Source organism: Budorcas taxicolor, chromosome 20 (genome assembly GCF_023091745.1).
Source record: "Budorcas taxicolor isolate Tak-1 chromosome 20, Takin1.1, whole genome shotgun sequence".
Lineage (NCBI taxonomy): Eukaryota > Metazoa > Chordata > Mammalia > Artiodactyla > Bovidae > Budorcas > Budorcas taxicolor.
The window spans coordinates 49,864,772-49,881,752 of record NC_068929.1 but is presented as its reverse complement, the minus strand read 5'-3'; positions in this window follow the sequence as shown (position 1 = coordinate 49,881,752).

The following is a 16,981-nucleotide window of genomic DNA, read 5'->3' as shown; positions in this document are numbered from 1 at the left end:
TTCACTGATTAATCCGAAAGACCAATAATTATCTTGCTCGTGAATAGAAATACAGAATATGAATACAACCATTCCTCCTGCAATTGATTTATAATTTAGCAAAGTGATTGAATAGGGGGAAAAAAGGAAAACCTTGAATGTCACTTTAAGAAAATATTCAGGTCTTCTCCCTTCTTCTTGTCCCCACCTTTTCTCTTAAAAATAGATTGTTGTTCAGTCCTTAAGTTGTGTCCAACTCTTTGTGACCCCATGGGCTGTAGTATAAAGACATATGTATTACACACACACACACACACATACCACAGCAACAATAACCTCATGAGATTTCCATTTGCTCTTCATAAGTAGTAAGATCCATTATTATGACTTTTATGCTTTGGGAGGTGTTTCTTGATAGTGTTAATATAAAATGTCTTGGTTAGGCTCCAGAGATCCTTCTTTTATTCAGGCACTTTGCATTCTTAATGTGGCTATAAGACCATCTCTTAGTAGTGCTAAATTTAGGGATAAGTACATTAACATATTAGGACTGCTATGAAAATGTATAAGAGTGCTATAAAGATACTCTCCTCACTGTGCATTCCTTACCTTATTTTATTGATGAGGATAATGGTAGTTCCAGGCAGAGGAATTTGAAGTGACTTATAAGGAAAAAAAAAAACTTTTTCAGGATGTTTAAAACAATCTAGTATTTTCAGCTAGTCACTCTGTGTGTGTGTGTGTGTGTATCCCTGATATGATTCTCATGACTCAACTTTCACATAATGTTCCCACGTAACGATATATTTTCACAAAATGTTGACAATTTTCATATATAATTTGACATCCTTGGTTATATAATCTGATTTTTCTAAACCTTAGTTTTCCTGTGCAACATCAGAGATGGAGGTGGTTAAAACCCCTTTTTTAAAGTTCTAGGATTTTATGTTAACACCTAAATAAGATGATGAGATGTTATAGACATTAAGAGGCTTAACGGGGGTATATTTTAAGACACAGCTCATTTTGAAAACAGATATGCAAGCTACAAAGGAAATGATTTCTTTACCTTAAGAAGTGTCTTATTCTACAATAAAATAATTTATTCATAAATTTACATTAGGTAAAAACAAAGCTAACTAAGACCAGTACCCTTTGGTACCATTTAGAATGTTTTCTTCTTTCTTAGGAAAACTTAAGTAGATAAATTAGCAAGTAAAATGCCTAAGAACCTGACTAGAGCTTTTATAATAGAAAAGAATAATATAATATATTATGTATGTTTACATACTGTAAGATATATATATATGTGTGTGTGTGTGTGTGTCCTTGAAGTCAGAGGTGAAAATATTTAAAATATCACATTGAACATTTTTAAAGTATCATACTCTTTTTTAAAAACATTAGATTTATTTATATTTTATATTTAAAATGCCTTTGAGGGGACAAAATTAGTCTTAAAGAGTATAGCAAGCTAGTGATCTAGTTTATTGAAGCATTTGTATTAACACTAAATAATTATCCATCTAGTCTGTTCACTGTCATAGAAAACAAGTTACAGCCAATGATTATTTATGACACACATGCATATTTTTTAGTTAACATAGCTTAATTTTAATTTTCTTGTGTACAATATATTTCTATATTACTCACATATTTTATGTTATGTAATTTTAAGCATTGTCCAAAGCATTCTGATAAGCTGCACCTCCAGATTGTGCAAAGATTATAGGGAATGCATGTCTGCCTTAGATCACCACTGATGTCTATAAAGAGGTAACTCAGTAAAAAAAAAAAAAAAATATCAGATGAAGTTTTGGGGCATGTACCAAAGAAAGGACCTTAAACTGACTAAACTTTGTGTGTATGAGGGTCACAGTAAAATATCAAATACCCAGTGAAATCTTTTTATGCAAGGTGACATTCAGAAGAGCGTCTGATCTAACATGTAATTTATCAAGTAGAGCAACATAACATTTAAAGACATAATTTCAAAGCTAACTTTGATACCATAATCCTTTATACATAGGCAGTGGTACAAGACATTTTTATTCCAATTATACAATGAGTACAATAATGGTGGTATAATTATGTGAAACATTTCAAAATTGTTCTTAAACTATAAATAGTATAATAAGGGGAAAATCATTTTTCTATCCTAGAAAGTAATATGATCTTAAATGATTTGCTTTTTCAGTCCTAACAAACCTTTCTGACTTAAAGTTAGTGAATTCTTTCTAAACTGATACTACTATTCTGCTTCCTCTGAAGCATTTTTTCTATTCATTATTTCCAGAATTAGATTTGCCCATATAATGAGCTTTATCTTACATTTTCTCATGTTTCAAAACAAATACAGAGATGACAGTATTTCAACACCTCAGCATATATCTATTAAGTACATACAATTATTTTGTTCTCTTCATTTTAGAAAACTTCAGTTGAATCCATAATATGTTTGACGACAAGACCACAAATACATGCTGCTCATGTTGAGTCCCATGTCTCTGCTGCTATGGGCTGGAATAGCATGTTATTTCATTTTCTTTATTTTTCAAAAAATATCTACCATTCAATCCTGTATTAATAAGTTTTGTAGTTACACAAATGATGTCTACCTTTGACATAGCACTGCCTAGGTAATGAAGCAGTGTCTCAGTCTGAAAACAGGATCCATCCTCTATTGAATACTAGAGGTTTTTAAATTGTACTTTTTTGCCAAGTTAAGAACATTGAATGATCAAGTTCATTCTTAGTTAATGGCTGAAGATGGGCAACATTCTAATTCCACAGACAAGTAGAGAGCCACATGAAGATTTCCTCCTGTCATGCAAAAGTTACCACTTTTGTCAGTTACAAAAATCACTCATTTTTATTCTACAGATTTCAAAGACCTTGTTAAAAAATCTTGATTATTAATCTCATAGATATATAACACAATACTATATTACAAGTCTCCCAGAAAAGAGTTCCAAAAGTTGATAATACAAATAAATGTGAACTTTACTACAGGTGATCACTGTTCCTTTGTGCACTTCTGTTATTTAAAATAGATTCTGAGAACATACATTGTTAACAGTATCTAAATGTAAGTGCTATAGAATATAGATAACCTTTTAGTTAAAATTCATCATGGCTTTTTAGAGATTAGCATGCTTGAAAATATAATTGATGTGAATGGTTATATTGAGCATGCAAGGTAAAAAAAAAATGCTCCATTAAGTCACTGCATTTTCCATATCACTTCAAATAAAACACACCAATTTTGCCTTTGAAACTCCCTCCTGTGGTTTTCACCCAGTCTTTATTACATTAAGATACATTTGCTCAGAATAATGGAGAACAATTATAGCCAACAGATGTACACACTCAGAATGTTGACCTGAGTGAGAACCACAAATATGTGAAGAAACATCCTTCACCAGGTAAAGTGATCACTATTATCCTGGCATCCTATGTTTATCTATATATGTGGTATTTTTATTATTTCTATGTCATTTCATTTTAATATTAAAAATAAATCACTTTTTAAGACATGATCAAGATGGCTTTATTTTTGACAGTTCTGACTCAAATTACGTAAGCAAAAGTTATGAGAAAAATAGGAGTCTATTTCAAATTAATATAATAGTACACACAAACAAAATTAATATGTGTTTCAAAGCCACCCGAATCAACGTGATGTGAAGTTTAGTTGTATTTTTTAAATAAAGCTCCATATGCAAATTTGAGCACTATAAAAAGAGCTTTGGTGGTATCAGTTTTGTAAAAGTAAAATAAGAAGCAAACATTGCAAGTTTTTTCCCTGAGCATTTTAATATCTTTTCCAAATACTAAAAAATGTACTCTTACCTGCTTTCAAATGTTGAGAGAGAATGAAAGAGCAAAATACAGCAACTAAGAGAAAAGCACTATTTGTATTACTACATTACAAGAAAGCAAAAATTAAAGAGCTTATAATGTCAAGCAAAGTATATGACATTTACCTTGTTCCGCAATGAAATTGAGTTTAGCCCTGCTCAGCGCTGACAATCCCGGTGTTGCTTCTCTCTCATTCCTTCTCTTCTCTTTTTATAGTATCTTCTCAGCCGAATCTTCCTGAATCTCAGTGTGCCTTCCTCTTACAGCGAGCATCACTTTTAACTCAGACAGGCAGGAAGCTGAAGCCAAACGAACTCTCTATCTGATTGGTTTCCATTCAGCGTTTCTGATTAATAAGAGACGTCCCTCACATAGGAAGATATTGCCGCTGATGGCGCTGCAGGGCTCCAGGTTTGGGTTGGGGACTAAAGACTCTTTAGGCACGGCGATTTGCAGGCGAATAAAGTGGGAGGGCTCAAAGAGGGCTTTGTCAAAGACTCCCATTAGAGAAAACAACCCAGTGTTTCCGTCTCCGTTAATCAGCTCTGCTTAATATGTTTGCAGTTGTGAGAGAAAGGTCACAGCATGTCTGTAACCTGTAAATCATCTGTAGCAAATATATATCACATGGACAGTGCTGATACTCAAAAGGAATTTTGTGTATACTCCCCGCAGAATTCATGACTTTCTGTTTCAATTTTAAAATTTCAAGTTTAAGAACAGAGAAAGAATCTAAATTCTACTTATCAGTGATTATGAATTTTTATGTGTCTCTGAGTTTATAGACTAAAATAATCTTTCATTAACAATAATTTAAGACATCTAATACCTTAACATGATTTTCTTAGTAAACAGAATTATTTGAAATATGATTTTAGATTTCTATAACATTTTGCTTATTATTTGCTATTCCAATTGATGTATTTTCACCTTTCTTGGAAATGTCCACATATAATTGTGACCATAGCAACATCATAAAAACTACATATTCCACCTGTTAGATTTGCTGCTGTACATTGTACAACTATTAGAGAGGGTAAACTATAACAATCAAATCCTGTTTCAGAAGAGAAGTTTCTTTAGTACTTCTGGAAATGGTACAATAAGAGAAATATTGATTTGTAGATAAATCCTTCTGAAAAGAAGTTCTAGTAATCGTTGTATGAAATGCATTGTGGGAATATGGCTCACTTTATAACGGCTCGTTAAATCACAGTAAGTAAATAGCATAAGTGCCAAAAATATCAATATTCTATTTGACGCTTCAAAGGAAAACTGACAATAGAAAATAAAAATAAAATTGCCACTTCTGCCCCCCCAGTGGTGAAGCTTATCCATGAAGTGCAGATAATAGAGCTGCCTATTTGAGCCATTGTTATTTATGTGCATTATAGAAATTCCTTTCTTAAAAGGGAAAACAAATACTTAGAAAATACAATTTCACTTGTCCCGAAATAAAATGTGACATAGCTAATGCATGATAATTTAATTAGTAGTACACAGTTTTTAAATACTTGTGAATTTGAAGTGTAGGAAATGGACATCCCCCCAGCCCCCTACCAAGAGATGGTTAGATAGCATCACCTACTCAGGGGGCATGAATTTGAGCAAACTCACCTGGAGATAATGGAGGACAGAGGAGCCTGGAGTGCTACAGTCAGTCCATGGGGTTGCAAGGAGTCTGATATGACTTAGCGACCGATGGACAACAATAAAATAGGACTTAACTTTTTTCATCTACAAATGAAGGAAGTGAAAGAAGAAATAAAGTATATTGTCCAGGACTGGATAGATCCAAGTGGTTAAGAGCAGCTTAGTGAATTTTTCACAGAGGCTAAGAGAGTTTTCTTGAGGCAAAGATACTTAATATAAAATTCACATTCTCCTTTATATTCATTTCTTCCAGGTCTACTTGTTCCTTTAAATAAACATATTATAGAAGTCTCTCTGTTAATGCTGATAAAGTAATGCTTGTAAAGTGGGAAAAAGGAACCAAACAAAATATTTTATCATAGCTTAAGGTGAATTTTCACAAATAAAAGCTTTAAATCCCTAAAGTTGCATACATTTCATTTCCCGCTGAAACCCAGCTGTAGGGGAAGGCTGTTTTGTGTGAATTCACAATCCAACAAAGCATTCTACTGCATGATTTGAAGTTATTTTTTACTGCTTCTAGAGGTGGGAGAGGGGAACTTGCCAACTAAAAAAATGGTTATTATCTTACTATCTCAGAAATCCTCTACCTTTCACTTCTTTGTCACAATGATTTGGAGCATTTGAAAAGAAAACAAGGGGCCTAAACCTTGGGATTACTGAAAATTACTTTATATTATGTGTATGCTGCTGCTGCTGCTAAGTCGCTTCAGTTGTGTCTGACTCTGATACTGGAGTGGGTTGCCATTTCCTTCTCCAACGCATGAAAGTGAAAAGTCAAAGTGAAGTTGCTCAGTCGTGCCTGACTCTTAGCGACCCCATGGACTGCAGCCTACCAGGCTCCTCAGTCCATGGGATTTTCCAGGCAAGAGTACTAGAGTGAGGTGTCATTGCCTTCTCCTTATTATGTGTATAGCTATTTTTAAGTTTTCAAATATAAGTAGAATTCTGCATCATATAAAATAGCTTTTGATACTTAGTATAATGTTTATGAATATTTAGCAAAAAGGTTTGCACAAAACCATCATCATCATTATTAACAGTAGTAGGAGTATATTTCCTTTTCTAGTAAATGTAAAATGTTATTTGAATTATTCTTTTCCGTATTACATTAGTTTGAATTAGCTTTTCTTAATTGTTTAGTACTTTAAAAGTACTACCTTATTGTAAAAAAAAAAAAAAAATTCTGCTTTTTGGTTTTTTTTTTCTTTTCTTTAGTCTTTGAATATACTGTGTCTTCATACCTGGGGACTCATCTATATAAGATGACTCAAAACAATTGACTTACTCCTGTATGATATTGTGATATAGAAGATATATAGACTCTTCATTCTGGTTTCTGGCTCCTTAAAATCATTGGAATTGCCTAAGAAGTAAGATCCAAAAGGTACCTCTTCTTAGGTTAGTGAAGTGAAGTGAAGTGAAGTGAAATGAGCTCGCTCAGTCATGTCCGACTGTAGCCCACCAGGCTCTTCCATCCATGGGATTCTCCAGGCAAGGATATTGGAGTGGGTTGCCATTTCCTTCTCCAGGGGAACTTCCCAACCCAGGGATCGAACCCGGGTCTCGAGGGCACTTTACCCTCTGAGCCACCAGCGACGCCCCTAGGTTAGTGAGGTGACTACTAAACTGCACCGAAGGATGGGGGCTGGATGACAGGAGAACTGATGCCGAAATCTCAGTCTCTGTTCACCAGTGCCAAACTGAATTTCAGAAACAGAGTTTTGAGTGAAGTAGGAAAGAATAGCTTTATTGGTTTGCCAGGCAAAGAGGGGCACAGTGGGCTTCTGCCCTCACAAAGTCCCAACCCAGGGGGATTTGGTGAGAACTTTCATGTCAATGCTTTAAGTAGAGGGATGCTGTAAAGATTGGCACTTCCCAGATGGCTCAGTGGTAAAGAATCCACCCGCCAGTGCAAGGGCCGCAGGAGACAAGGATTTGATCCCTGGGTCAGAAAGATCCCCTGAAGGAGGAAACGGCAACACATTTCAGTATTCTTGCTGGGATAGTCCCATAAACAGAGGAGTCTGGTGGGCTAAAGTTTATGGGGTTGCAAAGAACTGGACATGGTTGAAGTGACTGAGCATGCACAATCTTCTCAATGAGCTTTTCTGATTACTTAAAGACAACGTGAGTGGAGGTACATGTTTTTCTCTGGTATGAAGAATGTTAACCTCTTTGTTGTTGTTCAGTCACTCTTTGTGACCCCATGGACCTCAGCACACCAGGCTTTCTGTCCTTCAACATCTCCTGGAGTTTGCTCAAACTCATGTCCCTTAAGTCAGTGATAGCATCCAACCACTTCATTTTCTGTTGCTCCTTTCTCCTTCTGCCCTCAACTTTTCCCAGCATCAGGGTCTTCTCTAATTACATTGTTATATGATCCTTCAAGGTCGTGCCAGGACCCTACCTCAAGACAGCACTCTTTATTTCCTGGCTTGTTCTTCCATAGTCTTTGCCTCACTCTCCCTTCCTAAATTAGCAACTACTTGATTCTACCCTTTGGAACTTGGAAAAGGTCATTAAGGTTAGAGTCAACAAACAGGGGACAGAAAGATGTCCATGCTTAGGAACCCACAGGCCCCTGCTTGAGTTCAGAATATGTGATTATAGAAGTTGGAGATTTTAGTCCCACTTCCCTGATATAAGAAGGGAAGAGAAGTTGGAAATTGACTCAATGGCCAATGTCTGATGATTTAATCAATTATATCTATGTAATGAAGCCTCCAAATAATAGATGCTTTTGAATGTGGTGTTGGAGAAGACTCTTGAGATTCCCTTGGATGCAAGGAGATCCAACAGTCCATCCTAAAGGATATCAGTCCTGAGTGTTCATGGGAAGGACTGATGCTGAAGCTGAAAACTCCAATACTTTGGCCACCTGATGCAAAGAGCTGACTCATTTGAAAAGACTCTGATGCTGGGAAAGACTGAAGGTGGGAGGAGAAGGGGATAGCGGAGGATGAGATGGTTGGATGGTATCATTGACTCATTGGACATGAGTTTGGGTAAACTCCAGGAGTTGCTGATGGACAGGGAGGCCTGGTGTGTTGCAGTCCACGTGGTCGCAAATAGTCGGACACGACTGAGTGACTGAACTGAACTGAACTGAATGAAGCATCCACAGGGAAACCAAAAAGACCAGATTTGGAGAGCATCCAGGTGTTATAAAAGTGGGAATTTGAGGAGAGTGGTGTTCTTGGCTACAGCATGGCTATAGCCCATACCATGCCCTATGTATCTCTTTCACCTGGCTATTCCTGAGATCGATGTTTTCGTTGAAAAAGACATTGAAAAAGTTAAGTAGTCACTATGCTAGTTTATCTTGCACTGAAGTAGAAAAACCTTTTAAAGAATATGAATTAATGAATAAAATAAACTTTATACTCAAATGAATTTTTTAAAATACAATTTGTCCTACAACATAAAGGCATGGATATTGCACTGAGACAACTGTGAGAGGCTTCCTGTACTACAACACCACACATGGGACTATCCGGGAATTTAAGACCACTACCTGGGAAAGAATTGTTTCCTCTTTCCCAGCTAAAAAGGCTTTGCACAAGAGATTTTGCATACCACTATCATATATATCTCCAATCTCCCATGAAAATTATACTCAGGAATGGAGCAAAAATTATGAGCTATTCTTTTTCCCTAAACAACCTACTATAGTAACCCCACCATTGCTCACCTTCCTACTTGAATCAGGCCCTCTCCAGGGCTTCCCAGGTGGCTCAGTTGTAAAGAACTCACCTGAAATGCAGGAGACATAAGAGATGATGCTTCAATCCCTGAGTCAGGAAGGAGGAGGAAATGACAACCCACTCCAATAATCTTGCCTGAAAAATTCCATAGACAGAGGAGACTGGACAGCTACAGACCATGGGATCATAAAGAGAAGGACACAACTGATATGCATGCGTGCAAACGAGAGTTGAAGCTTCTCTAGTCACCTACCATCATCATGATTTGTATCACTGTGATTTGCAGTATCCCCAAATCTCATCAGAATTCCCTTGTTCCAAATATGCCCACTGGCAGATCTGTTTGACATTAGGAAATCCGTTGTATTCTCATAGTTTTCTTTGAACATCACTTTCAGTTCCCTGTTTTAACTCAAACCATGCTATTGTCTGAAGATTCTTCTGCATTTCATGCTTCTCACTTGAAAAATGGTGTCATTCTCATAGCCTGGAGTTCCACAGGTCTGGAGTTGGGATCAGTGATCTCCTAGCTTGTCACTGCTAGGGTAATTTTTCCTTACTTTTTTATCCCTGCTTGCCATAGATTTCATCATACCTAATTCTCCATGTTGAAATCATTTTATTAATGACCAGATGATTAATCCTCATGCATTGAAACTGAGTACTTGGTTGGCTGCTGCTTCTGCTACTGCTGTTGCTTCTTACTATTACTACTTTTCTTCTTCTTCCTATTAGTTTTAACCATCAACATCATCACTTTTTTGAAGTATGCTACTGCCTAGTCCCTTCAGTCATGTCCAACAGTATGTGACTCCATGGACTGTAACACATCAGGTTCCTCTGTCCATGGGGATTCTCCAGGCAAGAATACTGGAGTGGGGTATCCTATCCCTCTTCCAGAGGATCTTCCCCACCCAGGAACCAAATTGGGTTCTCCTGCATTATAGGCAGATTCTTTACCAGCTGAGATACGAGGGAAGTCCTTTTTGAACTACAAGTGACTTAAAATATTATATTCGTTCCAGGTGTATAGCAAAGTAATTCAGTATTTTTACAGATTATACTCCATTAAAAGCTATTATGAGACAATGGATAGGATTCTCTTTGCTATATGGTATATACTTGCAGCTTGTCTGTTTTATACATATGGCTTGTATCTGTCAATCCCATATCCCTCATTTCCACCCCCTTTACCCCTTCCCTTTCACAACCATTAATTTTATACTGTGTGTCTGTCTCTGTTTTGCATATTCATTCATTTGTATTTTATTTTAGATTCCACATATAAGTGGAATATCATGCAGTGGATATCATGCAGTATTTGTCTTTCTCTTTGGCCACCTGATACAAAGAGCTGACCCATTTGAAAAGACCCTTTATGCTGGGAAAGGTTGAAGGGAGGAGGATAAGGGGATGACAAAGGATGAGATGGTTGGATGGCATCACTGACTCAATGGACATGAATTTGTTTAAACTCTGGGAGTTGGTGATAGACAGGGAGGCCTGGAGTGCTGCAGTCCATGGGGTGGCAGAGTCAGACATGACTGAGTAACTGAACTGATGTGACTTATTTCACTAAGTATAGTTTTCTCTGAATCTATCCACATTGCTGCAAATGGCAGAATTTCAATTTTTGTGGCTGAATAATATTTCATTATATATATATATATATATATATATATATATATATATATATACACATTTTTAAAAAATCCATTCATCTATTGATGGACACTTGGGTTACTTTATTTTTTTTTTAATTTTTATTTTTACTTTATTTTACTTTGCAACACTGTATTGGTTTTGCCATACATTGACATGAATCCACCACAGGTGTACATGCGTTCCCAAACATGAACCCCCCTCCCACCTCCCTCCCCATAACATCTCTCTGGGTCATCACCGTGCACCAGCCCCAAGCATGCTGTATCCTGCATCGGACATAGACTGGCGATTCGATTTTTACATGATAGTATACATGTTACAATGCCATTCTCCCAAATCATCCCACCCTCTCCCTCTCCCTCTGAGTCCAAAAGTCCGTTATACACATCTGTGTCTTTTTTGCTGTCTTGCATATAGGGTCGTCATTGCCATCTTTCTAAATTCCATATATATGTGTTAGTATACTGTATTGGTGTTTTTCTTTCTGGCTTACTTCACTCTGTATAATCGGTTCCAGTCTCATCCATATCATCAGAACTGATTCAAATGTATTCTTTTTAACAGCTGAGTAATACTCCATTGTGTATATGTACCACAGCTTTCTTATCCATTCATCTGCTGATGGACATCTAGGTTGTTTCCATGTCCTGGCTATTATAAACAGTGCTGCGATGAACATTGGGGTACACGTGTCTCTTTCAATTCTGGTCTCCTCGGTGTGTATGCCCAGCTGTGGGATTGCTGGGTCATAAGGCAGTTCTATTTGCAATTTTTTAAGGAATCTCCACACTGTTCTCCAAAGTGGCTGTACTAGTTTGCATTCCCACCAACAGTGTAGGAGGGTTCCCTTTTCTCCACACCCTCTCCAGCATTTATTGCTTGCAGACTTTTGGATCGCAGACATTCTGACTGGTGTGAAGTGGTACCTCATTGTGCTCTTGATTTGCATTTCTCTGATAATGAGTGATGTTGAGCATCTTTTCATGTGTTTGTTAGCCATCCGTATGTCTTCTTTGGAGAAATGTCTATTTAGTTCTTTGGCCCATTTTTTGATTGGGTCGTTTATTTTTCTGGAATTGAGCTGCATAAGTTGCTTGTATATTTTTGAGATTAGTTGTTTGTCAGTTGCTTCATTTGCTATTATTTTCTCCCATTCAGAAGGCTGTCTTTTCACCTTGCTTATATTTTCCTTTGTTGTGCAGAAGCTTTTAATTTTAATTAGATCCCATTTGTTTATTTTTGCTTTTATTTCCAGAATTCTGGGAGGTGGATCGTAGAGGATCCTGCTGTGATTTATGTCAGAGAGTGTTTTGCCTATATTCTCCTCTAGGAGTTTTATAGTTTCTGGTCTTACATTTAGATCTTTAATCCATTTTGAGTTTATTTTTGTGTGCGGTGTTAGAAAGTGATCTAGTTTCATTCTTTTACAAGTGGTTGACCAGTTTTCCCAGCACCACTTGTTAAAGAGATTGTCTTTACTCCATTGTATATTCATGCCTCCTTTGTCAAAGATAAGGTGTCCATATGTGTGTGGATTTCTCTCTGGGCTTTCTATTTTGTTCCATTGATCTATATTTCTGTCTTTGTGCCAGTACTGTCTTGATGACTGTGGCTTTGTAGTAGAGCCTGAAGTCAGGCAAGTTGATTCCTCCAGTTCCATTCTTCTTTCTCAATATTGCTTTGGCTATTCGAGGTTTTTTGTATTTCCATACAAATCTTGAAATTATTTGTTCTAGTTCTGTGAAAAATATGGCTGGCAGCTTGATAGGGATTGCATTGAATTTGTAAATTGCTTTGGATAGTATACTCATTTTCACTATATTGATTCTTCCGATCCATGAACATGGTATATTTCTCCATCTATTAGTGTCCTCTTTGATTTCTTTCATCAGTGTTTTATAGTTTTCTATATATAGGTCTTTAGTTTCTTTAGGTAGATATATTCCTAAGTATTTTATTCTTTTCATTGCAATGGTGAATGGAATTGTTTCCTTAATTTCTTTTTCTACTTTCTCATTATTAGTGTATAGGAATGCAAGGGATTTCTGTGTGTTGATTTTATATCCTGCAACTTTACTATATTCATTGGGTTACTTTCTTAACTTGGCTATTGTAAGCAATGATGATATGAACATTTAGAAATTCCCTGGTGTCTCAGATAGTAAAGAATCTGCCTGTATCTTTTCAAATTAGTGTTGTTTCTTGTTTTGTTTTTTTTCCAGCTGTATACTCAGATATGGAAATGCTAGACTATATGGTAGTTCTACTTTTTAGTTTTTGGAGGAGTTTCCATATTGTTTTCCATAATGGCTGCACCAATTTACCTTTCCCCCAACAATAGGTAAGAGTTCCTTTGTTTCCACATTCTCACTAGCATTTGCTATTTTTAGGCTTCTTGATGACGGCCATTCTGACAGCTGTGAGGTAATATCTTGTTGTTTTGATTTGCATTGTTCTAATATTAGTGATATTGAACATCTTTTCATGTGCCTGCTAGCTATCTGCATTTCTTATTTGGAAAAAAATATATATATTCAGATGCTCAGATTTTTTTTTTTTTAATATTGAGTAGTATGAGCTGTTGCTACATTTGGAAATTAACTTCTTCTCTGTCATATAATTTTTAAAAAATTCTCCCATTTTGCGAATATTTTCTCCCATTTCATAAGTCATCTGTTGGGTTTTGCTATGCAAAAACTTTAAGTTTAATTAGGTCTAATTTATTTATTTTTGCTGTTAGATTTTGTTTTATGAAATAGGTCAAAATATTTGTATGACTTATATCAATGAATGTTCTGCCTATGTTTTCTTCTAAGAGTTTTATAGTTTCAGGTCTTACTTTTATGTCTTTAATCCATGTGGGGCTTATTTTTGTATATGATGTGAGAAACATTTTAATCTCATTGTTTCACAGAACTAGAACAAATAATCTTAGAATTCTTATGAGATCACAAAAGATCCTGAATTGCCAAATCAATTTTGAGAAAAAGAACAAAGTGGAAGTATTATCTTCACGGATTTCAAACTATACTACAAAGTTGCAGTAATCAAGACAGCATAATGTTGGCACAAAAAAGGACACATAGATCAATAGAACAGAAAAGGGAGTCTGAAGATAAACCCACACACGTATGGGCAATTAATCCATGACAAAGTTGGAAAGAATATACAATGGTGAAAAGACACTCTATTCAACAATTGCCATCATTTTTAATAAATTCAGCAGTCACTTTGATTATCTGCAGAACACACTGACTCCTCCTTGCTTTGATTTTCCTATTTTGATTCCTCTTTGAATCTTATGACCACCATTCTAATTCTCCTTGTGATCTCTCCCCCATTGACCTCACATCTTCTTTCAATGTTTCTCACCCCTTTGTGATTCTTACTTCTCAGCTCACTCAGGTTTGATCCCAGGGCCCATTATCAAAATTATTTCTTTGCATATTCTCTTGTTCTACTCTTGATTCATAATTGCATGTACTCTGCCCCCTCTAGTGAGCAATAAGCAATACTTTTCTAAAGTATTGAAAAATATATATATACATATAAGAGGGGGTTTACTATCATGTTTGCAGCAATGAAACATGAACCATGGACAGACTCTGGGATCTTGGATTGATGCATGTACCATGTACCAAATAATGCAGCAGAAGTAGAATTCTGGATTCATTATTCATAGTTGATCTTTGTTTTTCATCATAGTTTGAAGAACTTCAACGTTTTCCAGTCCTTATGTAGATGATGAAAATTTAGGAAGTTCTCAGAATCCTTGAAGTCTTTCCTTGGATATTCAAAAACCATGCAGAACATGAATGACTTATATGAGTCCTTTATTATTTTTTTAAAATTCTGCTTATGTTTATAATTGTCACCTGATTATCACTGTTATTATTATTGCAACTGCTACTGCTATCACTCATAATGATACAACTGATTATCATAATAACAATGACTGACTTATTCCATATTTGCATTAATAAATACAAGTATTTTACAAATATCTCAAATTTAGAAGATGAATGTTGATTTCACTTGATATAAGGATCCTGACAGTCAATGAAACTGACTTAGCTAAGCAGTTGATAGAATCAGGAGTAGAAACAAGTTCTATTTAAATTTAATGCCCATTCTGTTAAGCACTATACAGTCTCCTTCAACTGCTCATTGACAACAAAACACATTATGACTCCAGGCACTGATGGCCAAATGTAGCTGTAATATTGTGTATCCTTTGGAAAGATTTCTCATCAACAAAATGTCTATACAGCATAGAATTATACCTAAAATGTAAATTCTTACTATACATATTTTATAATATATAACTTAGGAAATGTGTATCTACATTTAGAAAAGTTTTAGTAAGGAATTAGGTTAAAAGAACACACCAATTTATAAATGATTTATAAGTATTAAGCATATTTTAAAGCTTTTTTTTCCTTCTTTTTTCTGGCTCATGAGTAAATCTTTGGAAATACTTAGAAATGCTCATCCAGATTATGTTAGTCAGATAAGTATTCTGAAAATAATGTGTTATAACAAAAATTCCCTTAACACCTACATTAGAGAAAGATATATTTTAAAAATCCCTAGATTTTTACTCATCTTTGTATCTCTTTAGCACATTAAATAAAACTAATTAGCCAGTAAATGCACTTTATATGTTTCAAACAGAATGAAAGTTTAGTAAAAAATATTATTATTTATTTTCTATTTTACTTAAGATAGTGTTGGTATAACTGGGTATATAACATCATATGCTTATCCTAAAAGTCAAACAGAGATCACTCAATAAAACTCAAATAAAAGAAAATTTCTAGTGCTATATTTTAGCATGTAACTTAAGTCACCAACACATTTAATTTTAAATACATGAGATTATATCCTGTATATTATTTTTATCATGGAAACTTTAAATTTCTTTATACTTTTTTTCCCCTTATTTTTCTTCCTCTCTGTCCATCTTTTCTTTTCAAACCCCTTCTTTCAATGTAGGTACTACAGTCTCATATACAATTTTCTGTACCTTCTGTGATCAAATTTAAAAATCTATCTATTCATATTTTAAGCTGTATATCTTTGTATCTATGCATCTATGTCTCTATCACCTATTTATATCTATCAATCACTCTACCTATTAGTGTTTTAATTAAAAATAGACCATATATTTTATTACCTTCTCAGAAACCTGCTTTACCACTTAATATATTGTGGAACATCTCTAGAAGCCAATTGATGAGCCATGCCATGTAGAGCCACCCAAGATGGAGAGTCAGGCAAAAGGTGGTCCACTGGAGAAGGTAATGAAAAACACTTAAGTATTCTTGCCTTAAGAACTCCATGAACAGTGTGAAAAAGCAAAAAAAATTGGACACTGAAATATGAACTCCTCAGGTCGGTAAGTGCCCAATATGCTACTGGAGAGCAGTAGAGAAATAACTCCAGAAAGAATGAAGAGACGGAGCCAAACCAACACCACCACCCAGTTGTAAATGTGACTGGTGACAAATGTAAAGTCCAATGCTGTAAAGAGCAATATTGCATAGGAATCTGGAATGTTAGGTCCATGTATCAAGGCAAATTGGAAGTGGTCGAACAGGAGATGACAACAGTGAACATCGACATTTTAGGAATCAGCAAACTAAAATGACTGGAATGGGTGAATTTAACTCATGTGACATTATATCTACAATTGTGGGCAAGAATCCCTAAGAAGAAACGGAGTAGCCATCATAGTCAACAAAAGGAGTCCATAATACAGTACTTGGATGCAATCTCAAAAATGACAGAATGATCTCTGTTTATTTCCAAAGCAAACCATTTAATATCACAGTAATCTAAGTCTATGCCCCAACCACTAATGCTGAAGAAGCTGAAGTTCAATGGTTCTACAAAGACTAACAAGGCTTCCAAAACTAAATGCCAAAAAAGATGTATTTTCATTACAGGTTACTCGAATGCAAAAGTAGGTAGCCAAGAAATACATGAGTAACAGGCAAATTTGGCCTTGGAGTACAGAATGAAGCAGGGCAAAGACTAGTAGAGTTTTGCCAAGAGAGCACACTGGTCATAGCAAACATCTTCTTCCAACAACACAAGAGAAGACTCTACACATA